At 38.9% G+C, this 26,892-nt stretch overlaps 1 protein-coding gene and 1 pseudogene across 4 annotated transcripts in view; one reads left to right on the top strand and one right to left on the bottom strand.

Annotated features, from left to right (window-relative positions):
- The window catches only part of C4H2orf88 (chromosome 4 C2orf88 homolog), a 94,498-nt gene that overhangs the window by 3,899 nt on the left and 63,707 nt on the right, over positions 1-26,892 (bottom strand). The window contains exon 1 of one of the 4 annotated variants that reach the window (XM_031451802.2): positions 17,168-17,528. The exons of 2 other annotated variants lie outside the window; for them this stretch is intronic. The gene's annotated coding sequence lies outside the window, so the exon portion shown is untranslated. One more of the 4 variants, XM_010991968.3, reaches the window with a different exon arrangement.
- Positions 1,621-6,772, top strand: LOC105099359 (bolA-like protein 1; annotated as a pseudogene).

Raw genomic sequence — 26,892 nt, 5'->3', positions numbered from 1 at the left:
TTTTCTTATTGGTAAAGAAAATTAGTCATTCAGAAACAGCAGGGTACAAAACAGGAAAATGTTTTTTCAAGCTCTTGAAAATTTTATAAAACTGAAAACAAACCATTGCTGCCTTAGATATCAACACCAGGGTTCAGCGAACTGTAGCCTTTGGGCCAAATTCCAGCTGCCTGTTTTTGTAAACGAAGTTCATAAGAACACAGATGTGCCCACTTGTACAAATCACCTGTGGCTGCTTTCCGGCCTCAGTGGCCCAGGTTGGTTGGCACAGAGACTGGCCTGTTGGTCTGAAATACTTGCTGTCTGGCCCTTTGCAGAAAACGTTTGCTGACCCCTGAGCTATACTGTTGAGGGAGACAAGCAAATCAAAACTCGCTCAAACCTCAAATGTCGGGCACCTGCACGTTTTGGTCTGTGATTTGAGTCCCTTGGTCACATGTGTACAACTCAGAGAGGAGGACAGAATGATGGCCTTCACACTGGTGCCAACTCTGGGCGACACAAGTCAGACACGGCAAAGCCGCCCGTCTTTCCTCCTGAGTTAGCTGTTATGAAAAGTACATGAAAAGCTCAGATTACTTTAAAATTAGCCTAAAAGTTTCTCCCCCAAATGTCTCTCTCGGGTTTGATGTTTGGACAGTAAGTAGGCTACAGTGTTTGGGATGTGCTTTCTGAGCTCAATGGGGTGCTGCCGCAGAGTGCACTTACCTGAGATAGGACTTAAGTAACTAAAACAGCACAGAGCAGCTTCACTGGGGGGAGGTCTAGTTATAAGAAAGCACAGGCAAAGGTTCTATGAATGAGGTTATGGTCCTTGATTTTATCTTAGTTTTCAGACCAAAGACAGCTCTAAAAATTCATAAAATAAAACAACTATATCTGAACCACTGATCTTAAGAAGGTAAAAACTAGCATGCATTTAATTCATTTTTAATAGCTTATAAGAAGTCCAGAAAAGGTGACCTTTGCCCAGGTCTTAGTACTATATGTTTTTCAGATTTCTAAAAATTTTACCCAATTTCTCCCATAATATAGTTGTTTCCTACCTCTACCCCTGATAAGGGATGATATGGAGGGCTGGAAAGGTAATCTAGCTTTCTGCTTTTAATTACCTTCAGTTCTGTATGCCCTGCTACATGCTCCAGAGATGCATTTCAAACAGAACAAGGGATGTGTGTGCTGTGTCTGCTTTACTAGGCTGAACTAGAAGACAGGAACTGTGCTGGTTCTGCACCTCTAACAGTTATGACTTACACAGGATCTATTTTGTGTGTTTTTTTTTAATGGGGGGAGGTAATTAGGTTTATTTATTTACTCAGTGGAGGTACTGGGAACATAATATCTATTTTGTAATATGAAGGATGGTTAAGGGAACTGGACCTAGTTAACTAGAAAATGATCAGAGAATTCAGTGAGTGTCAAAAGGCCATGAGAAGAAGCAACTCTGTTTTCTAAGATCTTTGGTTTTGCAAAAGCAGCTTTATCTTACCATAACAGAAGTAGTGCCAAATTTACCCTCTCACCAAAAACAACTTTCAACCTGGAAAAATATATGTGGGCAGGCATTTGCAGGCGTTGAACAACAGCACAGGACTGTGATTTCCCCAAGAGGAGGGAAACATGATGTTAAACCTCACAACTGGTCCTCCTGAGAGTCTGCCTGGGAGCATCTACCAGCCTTATCACAGGGGTGCTGAGCCCCAGCAGAGTGCAGTTCTGCCGAGCTGCAGAGGCAGAGGCTGGGTTACTGAAACAGATGAAATTTACAAGACAGTTCAAGAAAAAAGGGAGCTGAGGGGGGACTGAAACTGAAACTGAACAGGACTCTTCCTGGGGACAGACCCCTGTCCCCTGTCTCTTGTTTCTAGAAAAGCTTTAGCCTCCTAGGCTGTCCCCAAGTTCCAAAGAGCAAATTTAACCAGAGAAGTGAGAAAATCCAGGACAAAACGAAGTAATAGTTTAGCCATAAAGTTAAGGACCCTTGTTTCCTCCTCAAGGGCTACAGACAATATCCTGAGCCATATACTTGAGTTGTTTTACAGATATTAAAACCCCCACCAGGTGAAGGAAGTTAACTGCATGCTGACCACCAGCATGTTAGACCTCAGACCTGCTGGAACCAGAAGGTTGATGATATTAACTCCTCAAACGCCACCCAGTTACCTCACCACCAGCCAATCAGAAGGATGTTCACGAGCTGATCACACACCGTCTGTTAATTAACAGAACTATAAAGCAGCTATTTAAATACATTCAAGGACAGAAAGGCAAAATGATCATGGAGTGAACAGAGAATCTCACCAGAGAAATGGAAATTGTAAAACAAAACCAAAAACAAAGAAACAAAAACCACACAAACACACACAAAGTAAACTCAAGAACTAAAATGAAAAACTCAACTGTATGGGCTGTTGGACACGGGAGGAGAAAGTATTGGTGAACTTGAACATAAATATATAGATATATAGCCAATCTGAAAAATAAGGAAAAGATTTTAAACACCTGAACAGAGAAACCACTAAAAAAGATAAAGAAACAATGAAGAATCAGATACGTTTAACCCAGAAGAAAGCAGGAAAAGAGGAATATAGGACGAAAAACAGTGGGACCATTAGAAAACACACAGCAAAATGACTAACTTTAACCTGTAGATATAAAACATTATTTGAAAAAAAGGACTAAAGATTAATTCAATTAAAGGGAAGACTAGTTAAATAGTTAAACAGGATCCAACCCACACAAGTGTAGTCAGCTGATCTTTGACAAAAGAGCAAAGGTAATATGATGGAGCCAAGAGTCTTTTCAGTATGTGCTGAACAACTGGACATCCACATGTTACCAAAAAAAATCTAGACAGAGACCTAACACTTTCACAAAAATTTACTCAAAGTGAATCACAGATCTAAATACAAAACAACTTATAAGACTTAGAAGATAATATCCAGAATTCAAATCTAGAGAAATCTAAATGAACTTGGGCTTGGCGATGACCTTTTTAGATACACCATCATTTCATGATTCATGAAAAAAAAATTGATAAATTGGACTTTTCAAAATTAAAAATGTCTGCTGTGTAGAACGTAGCCAAGAAAATGAGAAGATAAGCAAGCCACAGAGTGGGAGAAAATACTTGCAAAAGCATATCTGATAAAGGATTATTTATCCAAAATATAAAAAGAACTTTTTAAAACTTAGTAAGAAAACAACCTGATTAAAAACAGACATGAACAACAGATCTAAATAAATACCTCACCAGAGAAAACATACAGATGGCAAATAAGCATGTGGAAAAAATGTTTAACATCATATATCATTAGAAAGTTGCATTTTAAAACAACACTGAGATACCACTACAACCTATATGAGTGGCAAAAATCCCAAACACTGACAACAGAAAATGCTACTGAGGATGTGGAACAGCACAACTCTGATTCATTGCTGGTGAGAATGCAAATGGTACAGCCACTTTGGAGGACAGTTTGGCAGTTTCTTACAAAACTAAACATACTCCTATCATATGATCCAGCAATCATGTTCCTTGATATTTACTCAAATACTTGAAAAATTATGTCCACACAAAAACCTATACATGGATGTTGATAGCAGTTTTATTAATAATTGCCAAAATTGGAAGCAATCAAGATGTTCTTCAGTATGTGAGTGGATGAACAATGGTATATATCCAGACAATGGAATATTATTCACTGCTTAAAAAAAAGTTATCAAGCCATGAAAAGAAAAGGAAGAATCTTAAATCCATATTACTAAGTTAAAGAAGCCAGTCTTTCCAACTGTATGACATTCTGGAAAACTCAAAACTATGGAGATAGTTACAGTCTAGTGGTTACCAGGGGTTAGAGAGGAGGGAGGGTTGAATAGGTGGAGCACAGAGAATTTTTAGGGTAGTGAACTGTGCTGTATACAATTACAGTGGTGGATACACGTCATTATACAATTGTCAAAACCTATAGCATGTCCAGCACCAAGAATGAACTGTAAATTACTGGCTTTGATCATGATATGTCAATGTAGATTCACTGATTGTAACAAATGTACCACTCTGGGATGTTGATAGTGGGTGAGGCTGTGTGTGTTTAGGGGTGCTGGGAGGGTTTATCTGTACTTCCTCCTTAATTTTGCTGTAACCCTAAAACTGCTCCAAACAAGAAAGTCTATTAAAAGAGCCAGCTGGTCCGCGCTGGGCTGCCGCCCCGCTGGGCTGCAGCAGTGGAACTCACAGCCCAGTACCTTGGGAGAAGCTGCAGCGGGACCTGGAGGCGGAGCACGTGGAAGTGGAGGACATGACTCCCAACCATTGCGCGTCCAGCTTCCGAGTCCTCATGGTGTCGGCCAAATTCGAGGGGAAGCTGCTGCTTCAGAGACACCGGCTTGTGAACACATGCCTAGCGGAAGAGCTCCTGCACATCCATGCTTTTGAGCAGGAAACCCTGACCCCAGAGCAGTGGGCCCGTGAGCAGCAGAAATAAGAGACTGGGACCAGCACACGCAATAAATTATGAATCAAGGCCAAAAAAAAAAAAAAAAAAAAAAAAGCCATCTGTGTGCTACCTATGAGAGATACACTTTAAAAACAAATACACAGGTTGCAAACAAGAAAGGATACAGTATGCAAACAAACAAAAAAGCTGTTATGGCTATGTAAGTATCAGACACAGAAGACTTCAAGAACAGTAGTATTACCAGAAATAAAGAGGGACATTTTATCTGTCAGTGAGAAGGCATGGCAATCATAAATGTACATGTAACAGAGCTTCAAAATACATGAAGGAAAAAATGACAGAATTAAAGGCAGAAATAAACATTACTCTCTCAGTAACTGATACAATATCCAACGAAAAAAGTAAAGAATTCAAGTTTTGAACACCACCATGATTCCACTTGAGTTAACTGACATTTATGGAAGACTATACCCAACAATTCTAAGATATATATTCTTATAAAATGCATATAGAACATTCATCAAGATAGACTACATGATAGTCTCAACAGATTTCAGAAGTTTGAAATCTTAAGAGTGTATTTTCCAACTACCACAGAATTAAATTATGAATAAATAATGAAATATCCAGAAAAGCCCCAAATACTTGGGAATTAAACATCCCATTTCTAAATAACTCATGGGGCAAAGAAGAAAGCACAAGGAAATTAACATATTTTCCACAAATAACAGAAACCACAAATTAAAATTTTTGAAATGCAGTGTAAAGATTTAGAGGGATAGATTTAAATCTTTTTAACAGAAAAGAAGGTTTAATTCAGTGACCTAAGCTTTCACCTTAAGAAGCTAGAAAAAGTAAATTAAACCCAAAATAAGTGTGGAAAGAAGGAAATACTATAGATAAGAGCAGGAAATAGTAAAGCAAAGAAAAAGCGCAAATAATGGAGAAAAATCAATGGAACCAATGCTGGTTCTTTAAAAAAAAAATCTTATAAAATAGGTAAGTCTCTAGTCTGACCAAGAAAAATGAGAGGACACATTCCCAAGATGTGTGTGGGGAAAAGGACATTACTACAGGTCCCATATACATTAAAAGCCTAACAATGGACTATTATGAACAACTTTAGACACACCAAATTATCAAAACTGGCACAAGAGAAAACAAAGTCTGACTGCCCTTTATCAATGAAAAAAATTGGGTTTGTAACTTAAATCTCTCCAAGAAGAAACATCCTGGCTCAGTTGGCAACTCTAGAGCTCTAAATTCTTTCAAACATTTCAGAAAGAAAGAATGCCAGTCTTATCCAGACTCCAGAAAATAGAGGACGAGGATTCCAAATTCATTCTGTATGAGGTCAGGATTCCCCTACTACCACAAGCAAAGGCAGTTCAAAAAAAGAAAACTTTACAAGCCAATATTCCTCATGAACATAGGCCCAAATATCTTTTAAAATAGCAAATTCAATCCAGCATATATAAAATGGTTATTACATCATGACCAAGTGGGATTTATACTGGAACACAACGTTAACTTGAATGTAACATTCAAAAGTCCATAAATATAATTCACTATATTAATAAAAAAAAGATCATCGCAATAGATGCAGAAAAAACATTTGATAAACATTCACAGGAAGGAGGGAATAGCTCAGTGGTAGAATGTGTGCTTAGCATGCACGAAGTCCTGAGTTCAATCTCCAGTACCTCCATTAAAAAAAACCAAACAAACCTAATTCCCCCCTCTTCCCCCCGCCACCCAAAAAAACATTCATGATAAAGATTCTCAGCCAACTAGCGACAGGAGAGACTTCCTGAAACTAATGTAAGACTGAGCAACTTTTTTCCATGATAGGAGTAAGACAACAATGTTAATTCTCAAAAGTTCTATTTATTGTATTAGAGGAAAGAAATACAATGCATAAAGATTGTCAAAAAGAAAAAACCCTTTACTTGCAGATTGTATATGTAAAAAATGATTTTGGATCATTTGTAAATGATCCAAGGATCATTTTTATAATGATTTTACAAATCAAGGGATATGTAAAAATCCTAAAGATTCTTTATGAAAAATTACTAGAACTAACAATTTTAGCATGATCTCAAGATATAAAATTAATATGCAAAAATCAACTATTTCTGTGTACTTAGTAACTGAAAGATGAAATTAATGCCTTGCAGTAGCATGAGAAGTGTGAACACTTAGGGGTACATTTAATAAGATACATGAAAGAAAACTACATTGAATACTGTGTATATAGTACATAAGTGATATGAATTGTTACTGAGAAAAAATAAAAAACCTAAATGAACAGAGAAATAGTGTTCATAATCTCAAAGACAATATTGTTAAGATGTCAGTTCTCCCAAAATACATAAATATAAAAAGCACAATTCCAAGAAGCTTTTTTGTACACATTGACAATTCTAAAATTCCACTAAAAAATCTCAGCAGGATTTGTGACAGATATAAACATGCTGACTAGAAACTGTGTATGGAAATGCAAAGAAATTAGAATAGCCAGAACAATGTTGAGAAATATCAAAGTTCAAAGATCACATTACCCAATTTTAAGAATGATTAAAAGCTACAGTAATTGAGACAGTGCTATTAGGCTAGACACACAAATCTATGGAACAGAAGAGTCCAGAAATAGACCCACAAAAATATGGTCAACTGACTTTTGACAAATGTGCGAAAATATGCAAGAAGGAGAGTTTTTCCAACACATGGATCTGGAACAACAGCCATATCCTGCTCCCCTTCCCAAACACAAAAATATACCTTTCCTTTTATACAAAAGTTAACTCCAAAGGAGGCATAGATCTAAATGTAAAATATAAGACTTTTACAAGATGTCACAGAAAATATTCATGATCTTGGTAAGAGAGTTTCCAGATAAAACACCAAAGGCATGGACCATTAGAAAAGAATTAATAAATTGGTCTAAGTCAAAATTGAGTACTTTTGTTCTGAGGATTACTGTAGAGGAAATAGATAAGCCCCAGATAGGAAGAAAAATATTTGCAAATTATTTCCTCAACAAATGACTTCAATCTAGAATAGATAAATAACTATCAAAAGTCAACAGTAAAAAGCCCAATTTTTTAAATGGGTAAAAGATTTGCACAAACTTTTCACTTAAGACATCACCTATGGATGGCAAGTAAGTACATGAAATGATGCTCAACATTACTGGCCATTAGAAAAATGCAAATTAAAATCATGCTATGATAACATCTACACACCTATTAAAATGGGTAAAATTTTAAAAATACGATACCAAGTGCTGGTAAGTATGCAGAGCAACTGGAACTTTCTTTCATACATTGGTAGTGGGAATGCAGAATGGTACAGCCACTCTGGAAAACAGCTTAGTTTCTTTTAAATTTGGAACATCTACTTACCAGATAACTTAGCACACCTAGGTATTGAGAAATGAAACTTGTGTTCATATAAAAAGCTTTACATGGATGTTTATCACAGCTTTATTTATACTTGCAAAAGTTGGAAACAGATACTGATACCAACATGGGTGACTCTTAAAGGCATGCTAGTCAATGATGCTTGTCTCAGGTTTCGTGTTGCATGATTCTATTTACATGATTCTAATTATGATACTGCATGATTTTGGAAAAGGAGAAACTCTAGGGACAACAGATGTGGTCTTCAGGAGTCAGAGGAGGCTGTGCTCTTTAAAAGCCTAGTGAATATACTGTCTTTCAAATTTCAATTAGATGCAATTAATAAAAATGCCAATTCTTTAAAAGATATAACTGAGTTCATTAAAAAAAATAACAAAGTCCCTAATAGCATGTTTGTCATTATTTTATTTGTTCTCTAATAAGAGTACTAAGACCCTCCTTCCTGTACGGGTCCATGAAAACTGGACAGTAAACAGAGGTCTTTGTACTGGTAATACTGACAGTTATTGACTTAGGGTATAAATTCATAACAGGGTCAAATGACACCAGTTAAACTGGCAAACATAAATGAACTCAATTTAAATTTAATACTCTCACGAAAAAGTAAAAGCTAGAAAATACAGTAAATATGATTTTGGTCAGTCTGAAGGTCACCTCTAAAGCACACCACTGTTTGGTCTTCAGACACTGGGTGGCTGGCAGCCGCTCACCAGCAGGGCAGTCTCAGGAGGCTCTTTGTGAAGTCACATTTGGGGCCAAATTTCTCAATGGAAAGGCAGAGAAAAAACATTGGTAAGTGAAAGGACAATGTCTGAGATTCTAATAAATCTGAGTAGAGCCGTGTGGTGCGACTTTTGTCAGTAAACCAAGATTCCACCTCTGATGTTCACCATAAACATCATGTGAGCATCTACACGTAAAGCACCTAGAGCCGCCTTGGAACATGGAAGATGTTCAGTAAGTGTTACTTCCTTTCCTCCTCTTAGATTGTTCCCTAAACCTACTAACATCAAATTACTAGCTATTTTTAGTTAATGATTTAGTCATTGTATTTTAGGATTATAGTTAAGGAAAGAATTATAACCTAAGAATGCTGACAGTCATTTGGGATGTTGAAGAGTTAGAGCCAGGTGACAGATCTAAGTCAGGTGTCAGCGCTTCATCTAATTTACCAGGTCCTCCGGGTGGAGAAGAGAAACAAACAGGCTTTACTTTGGGTCCAACTCTGGCTTCACCTGACCACTCCTATTCATAACTATAAATAGTGAACTTCAGTCTGCAGTTAATTCCTCCAGCACTGTAATCTAAATCCTTGCAGGAAATGAAGACCAACTAGTTGAAGAAAACCTGACCAGTAAGATTGTAAAACATTTATACTTTGTATTCTGTACTCCTTTCTCAGTCATGTCTTGTCCTAACTAATGACACAACTGGACTCGTAACACATGAATTAAGCTCTGTAAAATTCTGAAGCCAGTTCCTTAAGCAAGTGTTGATAAATGGAGGTGGCAGGGGTGGGTGGGGGAGCTGGGTAACGTCAAGAGTATTGTATTTAGTTTGTTACAACTGGACTATTTAGATTGTGTAGCTAAAACTAGGAACCTAGAGTGAATCAGAGCAGGAAACTAATAAAACATAGAGCACAAAAATGAATACTCGGTCCTTGATCCACTGCAGTCTGAAAATCATGATCCACTCATCCTTATATACTAAGCCAGTTATTTACTCTGTAGACTCCTGTATCACATTTGTAAATGTTTTCTCTTTTAAAGGAGCTTTCTTATTTTTTTCCTTTCTTATTCACACAGATCTCTTTAAAAACGGACTCATTCTTAAGTGTCCACCTCAAGTACACTTCCTAACATACCTATCCCCATCACTATTTTTCCCATTCTGCGTTGTTTACAAGTCTGTGTGTCCCTCACATCTTGAAGGCAGGTACGTGGCCGTGCCACTTAAATTCTTTCTGAAAGATGAGAAATAAGTAATTGTTGTTCATCTTTATATCTCACTTTTATATACCTAGCATAATGAAGGCCTTGAAAATGTTAATTGATTTAAATAATTTAAGTCAAGATATTTGAAAGAAATTCCTGTACTCTTAGAGAGCAACAGAGTGTGTGTACCCTGAGTTACAAACAATAAGCAGGTGTCTGGAGCTTTTCAGAGTCTATCTCTGTTATCCATCTCTTTCTGTTTCTGCTGAGCAGTCTCATTTCCATTTCCCCTTTCCTCTTTCCCTGGTGTCTTTTGATTATTTTATACAACAGAAAGGAATTATTTTTCCTCATTTTACAAAGTACATTGACATTTAACTATAAACTTCAGGTTAAGTACCCTGCCTCGGGAAGCACGTGGCCTTGATGACATTGTTTGAGAGACCAATTGCACTGCCTGTTCTAAAACCCGTATCTTTTGACTCTAGTTTAAAGGAACTTGCTGCTTTTCACTGTGCATGCCTTTCACATTTTGTGACATATGCTAGTTCAAATAAACTGCCTAATTATGGAACAATTTATTTTACAAACCCATTCTTCAAAAGAATTGTTTTATAAGGGATAGGGTGCAAACACAGATATTAGTAGTGCAAATTGCTTCCACAGTAGCTTAACAATTCATGTTAAAAGCCCAAACCCAAATATCCCACTTCTAGAAATCTATCTTAAATGATCAGAGTTGTAGACAAAAATTTATACAGAAAAACTTCCATGAAAGCCCTTTTATATAAAGAAAAGTTGAAAACAGCCTAAATGTCCAATAATAAGATGTTTGTTAAATAGCTATATCCTAGAATATTATGGGATTGTTAAATAACTGCAGTAGACAGTCTCTAAAAAGGCCTTCAACAATCCCTGCCTCCTGGAATTCCCATGCCTTGTTTAATCCCCTCCCCTTGAGTGAGGGACTACTGAGTCACTTCTACCAAGAATATAGCAAAACCAACAGGATGTCACTTCTAAGATCAGAGAAACCATGACTTCTGTTTTGCACTCATTCTCTCACTCTGATGGAAGTCAACTGCTGTGTTGTGAGCAGCCCTGTGGAGAAGCTGATGAAGGAAACCTCTGTACGGCAGTGTGCAAGGAACTGGACTGTCCCCTACTTAAGCCTTCAGATAAGGTGACAGCCCCAGCTGACAACCTGACTGTGAAAGGCTTTGAAGCAGAGGTCCTAGCTAATCTGCACCCAGATTCCTAATCCACAGGAACTATGAAATTAATATATGTTTGTTATTTTAAGCAATTAAGTTTTAGGGTAGTCCATGATACAAAAATAAATGCTAACAAATTATTTAGTAACGTGAAGAAATGTTCATGTGTTAACTTTTTATTACTGTTTACTGTACTGTTACTGGCAACTGACTAACTAGTTAAACTGCTGGTCAAATGGTTTATCCATAGCAAAACAATTTTAAAATAACCTCAGGCTGTAAATAACAAAAATATTGTTTAAAAATGCACATATTTGTCATCTGAACTAACAATTTCCTACAACATTTGCATTCATTGAAAATATTTTCAGGACTGTTAAAAGCCTGCCTTGTAATATCATATAATTTTAAGTAGAATCATCATTAGCTAAAGAAATGATACCAAACATTGAAAATATTACAAACTGCCTCCTAAAATATAGTAGAAAAGTTTACAAAGATTACTAAGTTTCCTCCAAAACATCCTGACGAGGTTCTTTTAAAAAATGACACCTTGATGTCACAAAATACCAAACTAAAAAGGCTCCACTAAACAAAATGCCTTTATACTCAAAAATCAATGCATAAAATCCTTTTCTCACAGGTTTTCTTTGAACTTAATGGGGCCTAAGGAGAGAAAATAGATCATGTACAGCACATTTGTATCATTTAGGGCTCAGAAAAGTCACAAAAGCCAATAGATTGTACAGATTTCCTCATACGGCTTTTGTCTAAAAAAGGATTGAGGAATTTAATGAGCAGTTTTTCTTTGCTTCTTTGAGACTGTTTCCTCATCTCTAAACTAAGGGTAATAATGCTTGCCTGAAATTCCTTGTGAATAGTGAAAGGGAAAACAAAAAGCACCACAAGAAATGCAGCTATTACAAGAGCATTGCTAAACTGACAGTGAGGCAAGAGGAAGGAAGAAAACACTGAAAGGAAGGAAAAGCTAACATTTGAGTAATTATCCTGGGTAACCAGAAACTCCCTGGTTGTGAACCGTTCTCCCAATCCTCTCACTAAAGTCCACCCACAAGAAAAACACCCTAATCGCAAACCTCCCTCAATGGTGGAAGCCTATACTCCAAAACAATGTAGAGCTTGTGGAATTACAATCATGAATGCAGATCTCATTACACTGGGATGGATGGTGTGTTTGTCAGTCTCTCTCACAAGACTGAATTCACAGAGGGTAGACACTTTGCCTCACTCAAGCCTGAACTTTAATAGTTTCTAATTCAAGGCTGGTCCAAAATAACTAAATCTTAGTCAGCTTAATTGATCAAATAATCTTAACTGACTTTTTTTTTTTGAGCCACTAACTTTTATTTACCTCAGTTGTCATTAAGTAATTAAAACGGGATCAGTTTGCCACCCCAAAGCATGCCTCATTGTCATAAGGGTTGTTTGATGTGAAGGAAATTAGCTTTCTGCCATCCACCTTCCTGTCCGAAAGCAGGGCATAAATTTCCTTTTGTAAAGGTGTCTCCCTCTCCTACACCAAGAAGAGAACCACTCTGGAGACAATTCTTATCTGCAAAACAAATAACCCTTACTTATCTTACATTTCCTATCACCCTCCCTCCTAGAACTCACTGTCATGCCAGAAGCCCCAACCCCCCTTTCCTTAGTCTAGCTGCTTTCCACATTTTATCACTTTTGTTAAGATGATATGCAAGTCCCCAGTTCTAACGTTTCTTGAGTCATTTCTTTATGAACTCCCATGCATACACAGGTGATTAATTTTTTTCTCCTGTTAATCTATCATGTTTGATTTGCAGGCCCGCCAATGAACTTAAGAGGGTAGAGGAAGATGGTTTTTTTCCCTTCCCTACATATTCAAGGTTAGTCTTTATGTTACATAGTGAAACCACTTCAAGTATTTTAGAACAAGTAGGAGGCATAAATAATAAATTAAAAGAGCGTTAAGTGCTATGCACTGAATTAAATTCCAGGTAGTAGTATACGTAATTTTGAATACTTAAAAGAACCATTATTCTTTTAATGGGGAATTGGGAAAACACAGTGTCCAAATCCACTTCGACTCAAGATCAAAGGACAAGAATTCTGAAAGTTTTGCTATTTACATTTTGATAATTCTTTCATGATACATACACCATACTCCTAAGGCGTCACAGAGTTCCTGTGCTCTGTAGCTGATGCTACAGTGTTTCACGGTGGGGAGTGGAGGTGAGGTGGGGGCAGGGGTATGTTAAATTCAACCATTCTTTAAAAGCCTTCTTTTTACTTATTGGATTTAATTTCTCACTAATCCAAGGAAACTTCCCCCTCTCAAACTATAACCCTTACCACATGCACATGCTCATTTTCTTCTTCTAGCCTTCCCTCACATTGAAAACCACCACCTCCCCCGTGTCTCCCCCCAGCACCCTTTCCCCTCCTCCCTGCATAAATCAGAGCTGTACCACATTCAAGGCTAGAGGAAGTCCCATCTCCCTCATGTAGACTTCCTGGAATTCCCCAAACCTTTACCCAGAATTCTCTTCTTGAACTCAGATCTAGCCTATTTAATTTATAAGTGCTGCCGCCCCAAATGAGACTAAATGTTCCTCAAGGGCAGTAGTCATTTCTCCTTTTGTTATTTTGCACAGAAGTTCTCCACATAGAGGCACTTAATGAATGCTAATTAAAATTCGGCTATTTATCAAATATCCATGTGCTTCAAAGTGTGTTAGATGTCGGCGATAAAACAGTGAACTATACGGAGTTCTGTCTCTTTCGGGGCCCTTACGAGCAAACGCCCCAAACTCACAGTAGTGTTTGGGCCAGTGTTCTGTCTGGCCAGTGTAATGTTCAAAGTGTTCTGAATTAGAACAGTTCCAAGCGGGGCATTCACTCTCCAGTCCACAGGACTCTGTCACTCCCTTGTATCTGGCACCTGTCCACTCACTAATTTATGTTACCTTCAGCCCCTTGTGAAACATCCTTTATTTCACAATTCTCAATTTATAAGGAACAAATTAATTATCAAAGTACAGGCTCTTTCTATATCAGATACTGACCAGAGTTATTTATTACTCCCCAAATATTCAACATTATAATGCTGCGATTGATTTATTTCTCCACCATCATTCTGTTCACAGTACCCTTATATGGAAAACATGCTCCAGTTTAAAAAATTCCAAATCCAAATCCAAATCCAAGGCAGATGGTATATTAATTAATTAGAGAAAGAAAATAGAATTCCTCAGGAACTGTTTTGCTTTCTTAAAAGCAAATGATCTTTAAGCTGGAAAGAACAGAAGAAACCTCACTGAGAGAGAACCAAGGTACATGCAGAAGAAGTCACTTTAAAAGAATTCATGTCTTCAAATTCTGGTGAATTATATTCCAAGGAGAACCCACAGATGTAAGCACAGAAATATTCTGACAACCTTTAGAAAAACATGGAGAAGGAGGGAAAGCTCAAGAAACACACTTTTTTCCCCTAATTTTTTTAAAATTCAAAACTGAAGGAAAAAATCAGAGTTTCTAGGCATTACAAACCAGTTAATACCGATCTCTGGCAAAATTCAAGATTTAAATAAAAAACAGGGAACATTTGGGGAGGGTAATATTGGAGACTTCTGGGAACTTGCAGTTCACTAAGAATCAGTCATTTTTAAACTAACATCATTTACTTTTGTGACAGATCAGAGAATACTCACAATGTTTACTTTCAGCAAAGCATTTCATTAAAATGTTTCTCATGATGTCCTTCTGAAGAAGACTGATCTATGGGCTAAAGAGTTTGATAAATACAAAGGACAGTGCTAGCTGAGTTCAGCTGATTCATTCATTAATTTGTCTCAGCTGAGGGCCACCTACATTCCCAACCAGTACTGCGCTTGGTACTTTCAGCACATTACTGTGAATTCTAACAATCACTTGAAAGGTATGTGTTTCTAACCTCATTTTATTGATGTAGAAAAGAAGTTTCTCAAGATCACAAAGCTAGTAGGTGTCAGGGCCAGGCTCCAAAAGTCCAGGACATTCTCTGTGCCACAGGCTTCTAGATGTGCCACCATGGCAAAAGGACCTGTCCCATATATTATCAATGACTTGAATGGTGAGCAAACTCACCACATGTGCAGGTGACTCAAAACCAGAAGGTAGGGTGAACGTGATGACTGCCACAATCAAGATTAAACACATCTAACAAACCGGAGATTGGAGAGAGGCTTACAGTAGTGGGAGAGAAAACAAAGTTCATATTCAAGAAATTTTTAACTGCACAATTAAAAAGTGAGGAGGGGTAGAGCAGGAGTAGTGGTGAGGTTTTCAGTCAACTTTGGTGTATTTACACCAAAAAAAAAAAAAAAAAAAGCCAATTGAAAATTAGACAACTTTGAGGACAGGAACTTGTTGCAGCCTGCCCTGTGCATATTAGACTGAATTACTGAATTCAATTTGGGGCTAAGGATCTTTAGCACAGAGAAGGGTCTTAACGTAAGGAGGGAAAAATAAAAGTGATTATTATTTAGTGAAGATAATTAACATTTACTAACTTCCAGGCAACTATGCTAAGCACTTTATGAACATTATCCCATTTAACCCTCATAATAACCCTATAGGTAGCAAGAGTATATTATCATTCCCATTTTACAGATGAGGAAGCTGAGGCACAGGGGTCTGAAAGGCTGTCAAGTAAAGGAGACAAAAGTTTTACTCTACCACTTTAGACTTCTCATTTCTTTTCTAAAAAATATTTTTTTTATTTGTTATTGTATCATTTTATTTTAAACTGGTGAGGAGAGGTAATTAGGTTTTATTTTATTTTTAGAGGAGGTACTGGGGATTGAACCCAGGATCTCAAGCATGCTCAGCATGCACTCTGCCACTTGAGCAATACCTTCCCCCTGGACTTTTCATTTCTTAACAATTTTTCAGTTGGATGAAAGTTTTAGATCTCGGCTGAAAAACTCTACGTATAATTTCACAAGCAGGAGGGCTACTGGCAAAAGTAGGACTAATGATAAACAAGTCCAAGGAAGCGGTTGTCAGTTCAGTGTAAACAAGGCCTTGCTAATAATAACAGAAAGAGGGATACCTCACAATGCAGTTAGCTCCCTATCACTGAAGTGTTTGCCCAAAGTGTGGCTGGTCCGTCAGGAGTGCAACAGGGGGATATTAAAATGGGGTGGAGTTTGGTCTATGATTTTAAAGTCCTCTTTTGATATAAGGCTGTGGGCCTAATAAGTAATTTTTGTTTGATGGCAAAACAAAGAAGTTAAAAACTGAAGTTGTTTTTCTAGACCATTCCGCTGAATACGTCAGACAGAATACCTATATAATGTTATTTGCCATCTCTATGTGGTACCCGTATCAGGTATTTGAAAACAACCTCATCCTAGGGAAAAAAGATACATTCAACTGTTGATCTTGATGTGATTTATACACTGTAATAATATATAATAAAAGTAGACTCCTTATTCCTCTGAATCCGTAACTAAAATTTTCCCTAAAATAAATACCATAAACACCAGATCCTAAAACGATGGCGTCTTTGATGAGAAACGTTTACTAGTTTATAATTTTATGTCAACCTACTTCCATAAAGGATGGGGAGGGGGCATGCGGGAAACAGAAGAGAAATAACTCCAGTTTTTCTGCTTTGCCTCTCTCCTAAAGGCTGAAGGATCTTACTGTCTACTGCGCTTTATTTCCCATTTGCATCATAATTCACCTCAAGGTTCAGCCTCCCACCGCTAAAAGCAGAGGCGCTCGCACTTTGCTCATGACATGCCTTTCAGAGCACAAGCCTGACAGCTTGGCATACAGATTAAATGTTCACAGGCAAATCTCTTACCTGAAAATCTTCATTCACTCTTCAGGGAGGAAAGTGAAACTGCAACTCATAATGCAAAACCTTCCATTTGGGGGCTCAGAACAAGGTGGGAGGGGCAGGGGCTAAGTCCTCAATTAGGAGCCGGAGAAGTGAGGCCCAATGCCAGACACCTGGCCGAGAAAGATCCGCTTTAATCAAAACCTCCTGTAACTCACAGGTTTCTGCCACCGAAAGCCAAAAAGGCAAAGCTGACGAGCCGAGACCGACAGACACACGCCGGTCGCCCCCCCACCAGGGGTTCACTCACACAGCTCCTCGGCGGGCAGCCGCGCGCCCCTCGCGCGTCGGGACGGCGGCGGGGCCGACCAGGCATCGGCGCTCCCTCCGCTCCCGGGGCCGGCGCTGTCCGGGAGCGGGTTGGCGGCAGGGCGGGTGGGAGCTGAGGCCGCGGCCGGAGCGAAGTGCGGTCCAGCTACAGGGACAGCGGCGCCGCCTTCTCGCCAGCGGCCGGCTCAGTCAAGTGGCAGCATTTGGAGGACGGGGTGTCCTTCGGCCGCGCTCCGGGCTCCTCCTCCCGCCGCCGCTGCTGCCGCGCCCGCCGCGCGCTCCTTGCGGGTTCGCGCACAGCACCCGGCTGGTCGGGCCCCGCAGGTGGCGGCCGAGGGGCGTGTGGCTCCACGGCGCGCCCTCTGGGGGCGGAGCGCTAGCACTGGGCGGCGGGGGCAGCTACGGTCACGTCCGCAGGGGCGGGGCGGAGCTGGTGGGTCCCGGCCATCGCCCTTACGCCCGCTGTCAATACACTATCCAGAGTGCAGCCGCCATCCTCCGCCCAGAAGGAATTAGACCCCCAAAGTTCGAAGAAAACATAAGTGAGCAAGCCACTTCAGTGTCCTGGCCCCTGATCCAGCCTTCTGGTTCCCCCAGGTGAGGGAGGGGCTGGTCTCCGGGCGGGGCCTGCCGTGGAGAGAACAGGTGCTCCCGGCCCCGCGGCGCACGCCGAGCCCGCGTGCAGCTGAACTCGCAACAGCTGAACTCGCAGCAGCCTCACCGCGGCCTTCCCAGCTAAGGGTTCCCGCACCTAACTCCAGGCTTAGCGGCCCAACCCGCTTCGACCTCAAACCCCATACTTTGCAGGGCTAGGCCAGGAACGCTGCCCTTCCTAACTAGCTTGCACCGTGGGTGTGCAGAGCAAAAGTGCTTCAAGCACTTCAACGTTTAAAAGGACACATTTTGTACTCTATCCAAAAATACTAAAGGACGGTACTTGAAAGTATGTTTCTCCTTAAAGCAAAACACCTCTAACAAAACAGCCCTTTCTCTCTTTTTAGCCTTTAAGTCTGCCTCAAGACATGGCCATTATTCATTGTGTTTCCCTGCATATTCCATGTAATGCCTCCATCTTTCCAGCATAGTTCCCAGAAATAGGAAAAGCCCCAAGAGAACTACAAAAGAACCATTATTTTAGTTGTGTTCTACAACGGATTAGTCATGTAAAACTCATGCTTGACCTTAATGATAACATCACCGACTCCTTCACATCACAGGTGAGGACACTGAGGACCAGAGTCCAACGGCAAAACTAAACATGAAAAACAAAGACTGGAACCTACAAAGCTCATAGTTTGTAGACTAACACGACGTTTGGCTCTCTGAAGGTATAACATAGTAAGGAATATACCTAGATTGCAGAGGAATTGAGAAGCATAAATTATAAAATCTAGCTCAGATTTTTTAAAAGATTTTAAATGAATCAAACATTCCTATTTATTACTGTGCTTAAATTATCTAAAGTAACATTTATATACAAAGACAGCAGCCCAGACATGTAATTTTTCTTCATAATATTAACAAAATTGGAGTAGGTGCATTCTGACAATTACAGAATGTGAATACACTTATACTAATCGATTTGTCTGATCAATATTAATTTCTAATGTATACAAGTTGGTTATACTCAGATAAAACAAGTATTTTAATTCTTCACATTTCAGGCATATCATGCTAAATAATAATGATCAAATGCAAGGCTCCACCTTTAGGTCTAAGTCTTCACTGAAGGTGTGTCATCGCTTGCTCCCTCCCCTCACCAGCTTTAAGCGTGTTCTTTTTTTTTCTTTTGCACTCTACTGCTGAGCTATACCCTCCCCCAAAAGCCTTTACCAACCTAGTGTGCAATGATCCCTAAGAGACCTCTGGGTTGCACACTGAGAGATCAGTGTCGGTCCATGACATGCTCAAGGTGACAAAAGAGAAACTTAGAAATTTGTATTTTTACTTCCCAGTTACCAGAGCAGTAGTGGACGAGGAATGAGTCTGGTGTCCACCAGAAGAGAAATAACTCATGTACATGTGCATTCCTGTCTTTCACTCAGTTCCAAGATCCAAGGGATCCAAGTGTTAATTCCTCAAGCCAGCCAGACTCAGGCCAGGCCCTCCCTCCATCATTCCAGGTCTGGCCAAGACTAAGAAAAACCCAGGAGCAGCCCTCTTCACTCTCTGCGGGGTCTTCCAGGTCCTGGGCGGACACTGGGAACCCTGAGTCTGGGGGTGATCTTCTCCCCCTGGGCCGCGAAGGGTAAGGCTTTGCCGGCTCCTCAGCGGCCGGGGGTGCTTACCAGGCCCTTCAGACGAACTTGGCCATTCGGGCTAGGACAGCTGTAGAAGATGCTTCTCCAAGCTCCTTCAAGAGGCAGCCTGCTTCTAGCCTTAGGACATCAAAAGGTAACCAGGACCTTGGCCCTTCACAGGACGGCAGGCCTTGCTTCTGGTCAAGAGAGTGCTGTGGTAAGACCCGAGGGAAGATGCTTGGGGAGCGTAGCATCCTCTGCTGCCGGGGCCCAGAAAGGCTGGCTTTCCTCTCAGCCACCTAGCCTGGAACTGGGAGTCAGCGTCCAGCATTTCTGCCCTCCTGTCACCCTCTCAGCCTGGCTGGAATAAGAATATAGTTGGTGGGAACCCAGAGCTGCTCCAACTGGTGGTGGCAGAGACCGACTATAGCATTTTGAAAGTGTGCCGAATACAACTTTTAAAAAGCTGGAGAACAAAGCAAGAGAGGCAGAAGGACCCTGAAGATGGTCTAAATTGAACGTGGTTAGGGTGTGGGTGTCTGGGCTATAGCAAGGGTTCAGTGGGTTTTCCTTCTATACCAGATGGGCATGGAAAGTAAAAATGATAAAAAAAAAAATAGTGATGAGAAAATTCTAGGATTTGAACACAAGTGATCTGACCCCAGAGCCCATGCTGTTGACAGAAGTATTGAGCTGGATTGAAGACTGCCTACCAATATCCTTTCCCTGGTAAATAAATTCCATTTCTACTCCCAGCCCCCTAAAACTTCCACTTGTACTCCAGACAGACAGGTCAGAGAGAGGTAGGTGGCTGACCCCCTCCACTGGTCTCCCTCCTTAAACACTGATCACGAACCAGACTTTCATTTCTGCTTCAGGCAGACCAGTCAGCTTACACCTCTGGGAGAAGCAGCCAGGGCATGCCGGCTTCCTCTCTAAAAGAACTCTAAGTAGTGAAATGAGGCGACCCTGTCAGAAGGGATCTGGGTCCTGGGACTCACCTCTCTGCCACTAGGGCTCTTCTTAGCATAGCAAACAGTCAAATGTCATTTGTTTTCTGATAGGGAAGTGATGAGAAGGAAATAAGTGTATGGAATAGTTTGGGAGTGTTCACATGGAGCATGCATGTATGTCAGAGAGTTATGAAAGTCACAGAAAAGATTTATAAAGAATAGAAAGTGATGGAGCAGATAGAAAAAAATATATCATTATGATATGCCATTATAGGTATGAGAGAATAGCACATATGTATGACCTATGAGAAAATATGACTTATTTTGACATTTGACCTTCGTAATGACAAATCTCTGTTAAAATAGAGAAATACCTATTTCTATATCTATTCTCTGGAGGGATAAATTGGGAGTTTGGAATTTGCAGATACTAACTGCTATATATAAAATAGATAAATACAAGGTCCTACTGTATAGCACAAGGAACTATATTCAATACCTTGCAATAGCCTATAATGAAAAAGAATATGAAAAGGAATATATATGTGTGTATGTATAACTGAATCACTGTGCTGTACATCAGAAACTAACACAACATTGTAAACTGACTATACTTCAATCTTTAAAAAAGAGAAATAAATAATAATTGTTTTCTGCAAAGGAAAACTGAAATTCTACCCCCTCTTTTCTCATATAATTGTCCACTATTATTAGTGGAAGTGTTAGGGGACTTTGGGGGGAAATGGGTTTTCTTTTTAAGGGAAAGGGTATGAGGTGGCTTGATTTAATTACATTAATTGCAAGTTTACTATTTGGCATGCAGTCCTCAATCCAGCTCAATACTTCCTTCCTGTCTACTCTAGGGAAAAAAAAAAAAAAACTTTTAGTAATTACTTGTAAACTTGGCTATTTCACACACATATTTTTCACTGATCCAGGTTTTGTGTTTTATATGTTCAGGCTACAATGGTCTCTCTAAAACAGTGAACTTATCTTGTATGTGCTAAAAAAATTACCTAGATTAGGCTGAGAGACCCAGATTGCTCCTCTGAGTGGGTAACAATTACATTTTCATGTCAAACCCTAGACTAGGGTTTTAGGATGCGAAGCTTTAAAAATTCAGCAGCAGAAATGGCATATTGATTCCTTAACACTTTCTGTAGCCTAAGACATGTGAACATGTTTCTTGATGAAGAACTAGCTGTCGATATGAAAATGATGTCATCTTCCGCTCCTGGGCCTTTTCCTGCACTCTGTGCTACTCCCAGTTGTTTCTATGCCAGAGCTGCCGTCAGAATCTTGCTGTAAACCTTAATCACCCTGTTGTGAAAGACCTCCATTTGTTTAACACTTGCCCAGAATCAAGGTACAAATGATCAGATTACCTGACCAGCTAAATAGGTGAAAATATAAACCTATAGGAGTTCTCATTTTGATCTTTTAATGTATATTATGATGTCTTTGAAAGTTCATATGTCCAAAATCAATGTTCACAGCTGGACTTTAGACCATTCTGTTCTTATTCATTATGTCACTGAAATGAGAAGTAATTAACATTATTTTTCTCATATGGTAAACAGTCTAATTGCCTCTCAAACTTTCTCTTTCCTGAGGAAAAAAGGTTTATTTAACTTTTTCTCTCAAGATTTCCTTTACTCTCATTTGTCAGGCTTCTCTAGGTCCATTCTGGTTCTCCATATGTAATTAAATGTCTGGCAACCCAAATTAAGGAAAAGTTCCAAATAAGAATACAACAATGCCAAGCATTAGAGTATTACAGAACAGTATTTCCCAACCACATATGGTATGATCCAGTTCTGTTCGTCATGTTCACAACTATGTAGGCTGTCAACTATGCCATCAGTCTATTTCTTCTTCTCACTTGTTTAATTTCTCCTTAAAGTTCTTCTACATTCTGAGTTTTGGTCTTTAAGTTTACTGATGTGCATCTGTCCGTAAGTAAGGCTCATCATAACCTATATAAGATCTGTCTGAAGATCTCTACACTAAACTTAATTAAATGCATTTTGGAGTCTTTAAATCTCCATCAACATTCTATTTCTCTTGTAAAAGTAAATTTAACAATCTCCAAAGAGGTAGAAATGTGTAGAAATATAAGCGTCTTATTTTTTTCTTGTTGTCTTTTATGGTTATCTATGTTTGTTTTCCCCTCTAGATTCTGAGTTTCTCGAGGACAAGAGCCATGTACTTTTATGTACTACTTACTTCTACCACCTGGCATATGGAAGGCATTAAATTTTGTTGAATTGAATGTTATTTCTCTGCTTTCATGCTTTCTATGATTTCATCCCATTTTAAACAGAGAAAAACATTACTGCTTAAACCCACGAATCCAAGATTCTGTAAGTCTTCTCTACCTAAGTTTATCTTGATAACCATTTTTAATAATAAGATGGGTTCAACTTCTTTTGCATACAATGTGGATATAAGATGTTGTTAAAAATCAGATAAATACTGCATTAATCACTGCTCCAAATTTTATTATTTCAAAGATCATATTGTAATGCATGTTTTATTTTTCACTTAATGAGTCATATCAAAAAGCACATATGCCCTATCTATTGTCTCAATACCCTGGTTATTAAAAACAATCTGTCTAAATTTGATCAAAATAGTTCAGCTTCCTCTTGGAATTCTGGATTTTCACGTTTGTTTATTAGCTCATAATTTTTAAATTACAGCCAAATGTTTGATAAATATACCTTGAAAATAGGCATAGCTACATAATTAAAGACATTAGGATGTTTATTCTGAAGAAGTTAGGGGAATTAGAATAGATAACTAAATGGGTGAGGCACTATACTTAATCTATGTTGCTCTGGTGGGCCTTACTAGAACCACTAGAAATAAGTCATGGCAGGCATATTTGGATTTAATTAAGAACAGACCATATGTTGGTTAGAGCTTATGACAGAATGGACTGATTAGTGGAACAGTGACTTTCCCCTTAAACCAGAAGTTGGATGACGTACTGGACTGTTATAATGGAGATTTCTAAAAAGAACAGCAAAATTCCATATCCTCTAAGAAAATCCCTCCAAAGCCAAGATTCTATAATCTTAGGAGTTGTTCTGCATACTAATACATGTGAACTTGGCCTTTGGACTGCATCCAGCCCAGCATTACAGCAATTATCTTGATGTCTTACTGAGTGTGCCATCTACGAGGACAGAGAAAGCCCTGCTGTGTCCTTGGCTAAGGAGGCAGTTTAGCATCTTTTAAAGATTTTTCCTTAAAAGCAAATCAACTACCAAATGTTGTATAAATTGGTACTCAAAGAATTCCAGCTAATTCAGCATAAGAAACTAACTACATAGGGATATTTTTTGGCTTGTGATATTCCACTTAACTGCTAACCTAATTTGATGAAGTGGAGACCTCCTATAACTCAAAGATGATAATGATAATTACTATTTACTGAGTACCTACTGTGTGCTGGGAACCACAGCAGCCTTCCACATGTGATCTCATTTAATCCTCACAATAGCACTGTGAGGTATATGTAATTTAAATACGAGGAAATTGAAAAGATAAGGTAATTGTTCATATATGGTAGAACTTGAATTTGAACCCAGGCCTAAATCCAAAGCCAGTGTTCTTTCTATTATTCTATATTGCTTTCCATTGTCTTGGTTGACCATACAATGGCCTGTTAAATATGTCTGTAGTACCATACAGCAGTCCTCGTATCCAACTCCTAAGTCCTCAACTCTGATGGGCAGTATCCATGACCAAGATATTGAGATTTGGAAAGATGGGATGTCACCCAAACTGATGACTTCTCGTTGTAGACCATCTGACTTGAAAATGTTGATAGGGGAAGCATTCTGAACAATTATATTTCCCATGGCTTCTGTATTTCTGAGCAAGGATCTATTCCATGGACTCTACTTTTCACACCTGAAATACTTACATAGAGCCAGCCCTGGAGGGGAGATAGTCATGAAATTACTAAAGAATAGCTATAACCAAGCCAACCAGTAAATACATGCTAGTGGGTAGAGGACAGACTATCCTGTAAAATGTAAGTTATAAGAGATCACTGGAAAGTGGGTGAGTTTTGATCAGAGTCATGAGATAACCACAGAATTTTAATTGTTGAAAGAAGAGGATGGGTGTGGAGCTGGTGTTATATTCACAGGGGTGGCAATGAGCATGGAACACATATTAATGGGAGGAAAATGAATCTGTGAGGAATAGCTAGCAAGGAATCAGGCCCACTTCCCACCCATGCCAAGCCTGGATGATTTGTTTAGACAAGTAATAGACAGACACAAAGAGTTCTTAAGTTGTGAAGTGATGTAATGAAAATTGTCCTTGAATAGAATAGATTTAGGATTAATTTGGCAGCACTGAGCAACTAGGTAGAGATTAGTGGCACAAGTCAATCATTCTGCAGAAATCCAGATGGAAAAATATCATGACCTGGCCTACCATAATGCCTGAAAGAATGAAAAAGCATTCATACAAGATGTTTTGTGGGTTTTTTCCCCCAGATTTATTTTCCCTTCATAAACTTAGTCTATCTGTGGTTATTCTTGATACCAACTACCAAGATCTGATGCTCTTAAAGCTTAATGGAATCAATGTACACTGAGTTTAAGTATCTCAAGTAATAGGAAATTTGTTCTGGCAAGAAACAAAGGTATATACCAGTTACATATATTTATAGAGTGGAGTAAAGGAAAAACTGAATCACTCAATTAGCTCAGTAAAAATAAGGCAAAGTTATTAGCTGAGCCTGAAAGAACTAGGGATTTAAGAAGAGAAAGGTTTTTATTTTTAGTACTTCAAACTATTTTTTACATTGAACATTGATTATATTTGTAATCAGAAAAAAATTCAGTAGAATGGCCACCATTCAAAAGTCCACAAATGATAAATGCTGGAGAGGCTGTGGAGAAAAGGAAACCCTCCTACACTGCTGATGGGAATGCAAGTTTGGTGCAGCCACTGTGGAAAACAGTATGGAGATTCCTCAAAAGACTTACCATATGACCCAGGAATCCCGCTCCTGGGCATATATCCAGAAGGAACCCTACTTCGAAAAGACATCTGCACCCCAATGTTCATAGCAGCACTATTTAAGATAGCCAAGACATGGAAACAGCCTTAATATCCATCAACAGATGACTGGATAAAGAAGCTGTGGTATATTTATACAGTGGAATACTATTCAGCCATAAAAACGAAAACATAATGCCATTTGCAGCAACATGGATGTCCCTGGAGAATGTCATTCTAATGAAGTAAGCCAGAAAGAGAAAGAAAAATACCATATGAGATTGCTTATATGTGGAATCTAAAAAAAAAATAAAAATAAAAAAAACATAAATACAAAACAGAAACAGACTCATAGACATAGAATACAAACTTGTGGTTGCCAAGGGGGAGAGGGGTAGGAAGGGACAGACTGGGAGTTCGAAATTTGTATATACTGACAGGCATATGTAGAAGTGATAAACAAGATTATACTGTATAGCACAGGGAAATATGTATAATATCTTGTGGTAGCTCACAGCAAAAAAGAATGTGACAATGAATATATGTATGTTCATGTATAACTGAAAAATTGTGCTCTACACTGGAAATCGACACAACATTGTAAACTGACTATAACTCAATAAAAAAAAAGTGTTAAAAAAAAGAAAAAAAGAAAAAATTCAATAAAGCAATTTTCATTTTGAAAGGAAAAGCTGAGTAGAATAGTTTGGGGCTACCTCTAAGAAACCATGATCACAGTAAGGGGTCCTTGTTCAGGAATTAGCTACTGGTACACTTTTACCACCTCTTTTAGCCTCATTTTCAGGCCTTGCTTGCCTTTCAGTAAAATACTTTAGACTGTATGAGGATTTCACTGTTTATCTTTTTTTTTCTATTTTATTTGCAAAATGTAATAGAGAAGAATTAGCATTACTGGTGCAAGAGGCAATGTATGGATAATCTATGCCTTAAACCAAAGGAGACAGGGGCTTTAAATCATTTCACTGGCTTCCCAGAAGTCCTCCTAGGACTTGCCTCCATCCAGTGTACTACTTGCTCATGAACTAAATTGACCACCTTGATTTAAAGAATTAAGCCTTCAATTAAAGACAGTTACTGGGAGCCTAAAATTCTTTCCCAGGAGAATGGTTAGCTCAGTTCCAAAAAGATATTACTACTTTATCAGATCTAGGATTACCCACTCTTTATGTACAAGGAAGTTCAACACACATAATCTTCAGTCAACATCCTACATTCCTAACCAGCCTGATCTAAGAGCTGAGATTGACTCTACAAGTCTAATTTAAGTAAAGAGATCAGAAGAGAGTGAATCTACCAGGGTAAAGTTCAATAGAACATCTGTACTACAATTGCATCATCTCAGTTTTATGCATGGATCTTGGCTCCCACGTCATTTCCTACATAACTTCAAGACCACCCTTCCTGTTACTGTGAACGAGTTAAAAACCTAAGCTGCTAGGCTTTAGGGTCTATTTCTGGGTATGATG

This window comes from Camelus dromedarius, chromosome 4, assembly GCF_036321535.1.
Source record: "Camelus dromedarius isolate mCamDro1 chromosome 4, mCamDro1.pat, whole genome shotgun sequence".
Taxonomy (NCBI): Eukaryota; Metazoa; Chordata; class Mammalia; order Artiodactyla; family Camelidae; genus Camelus; species Camelus dromedarius.
This window is presented reverse-complemented; position numbering and strand designations above follow the sequence as displayed.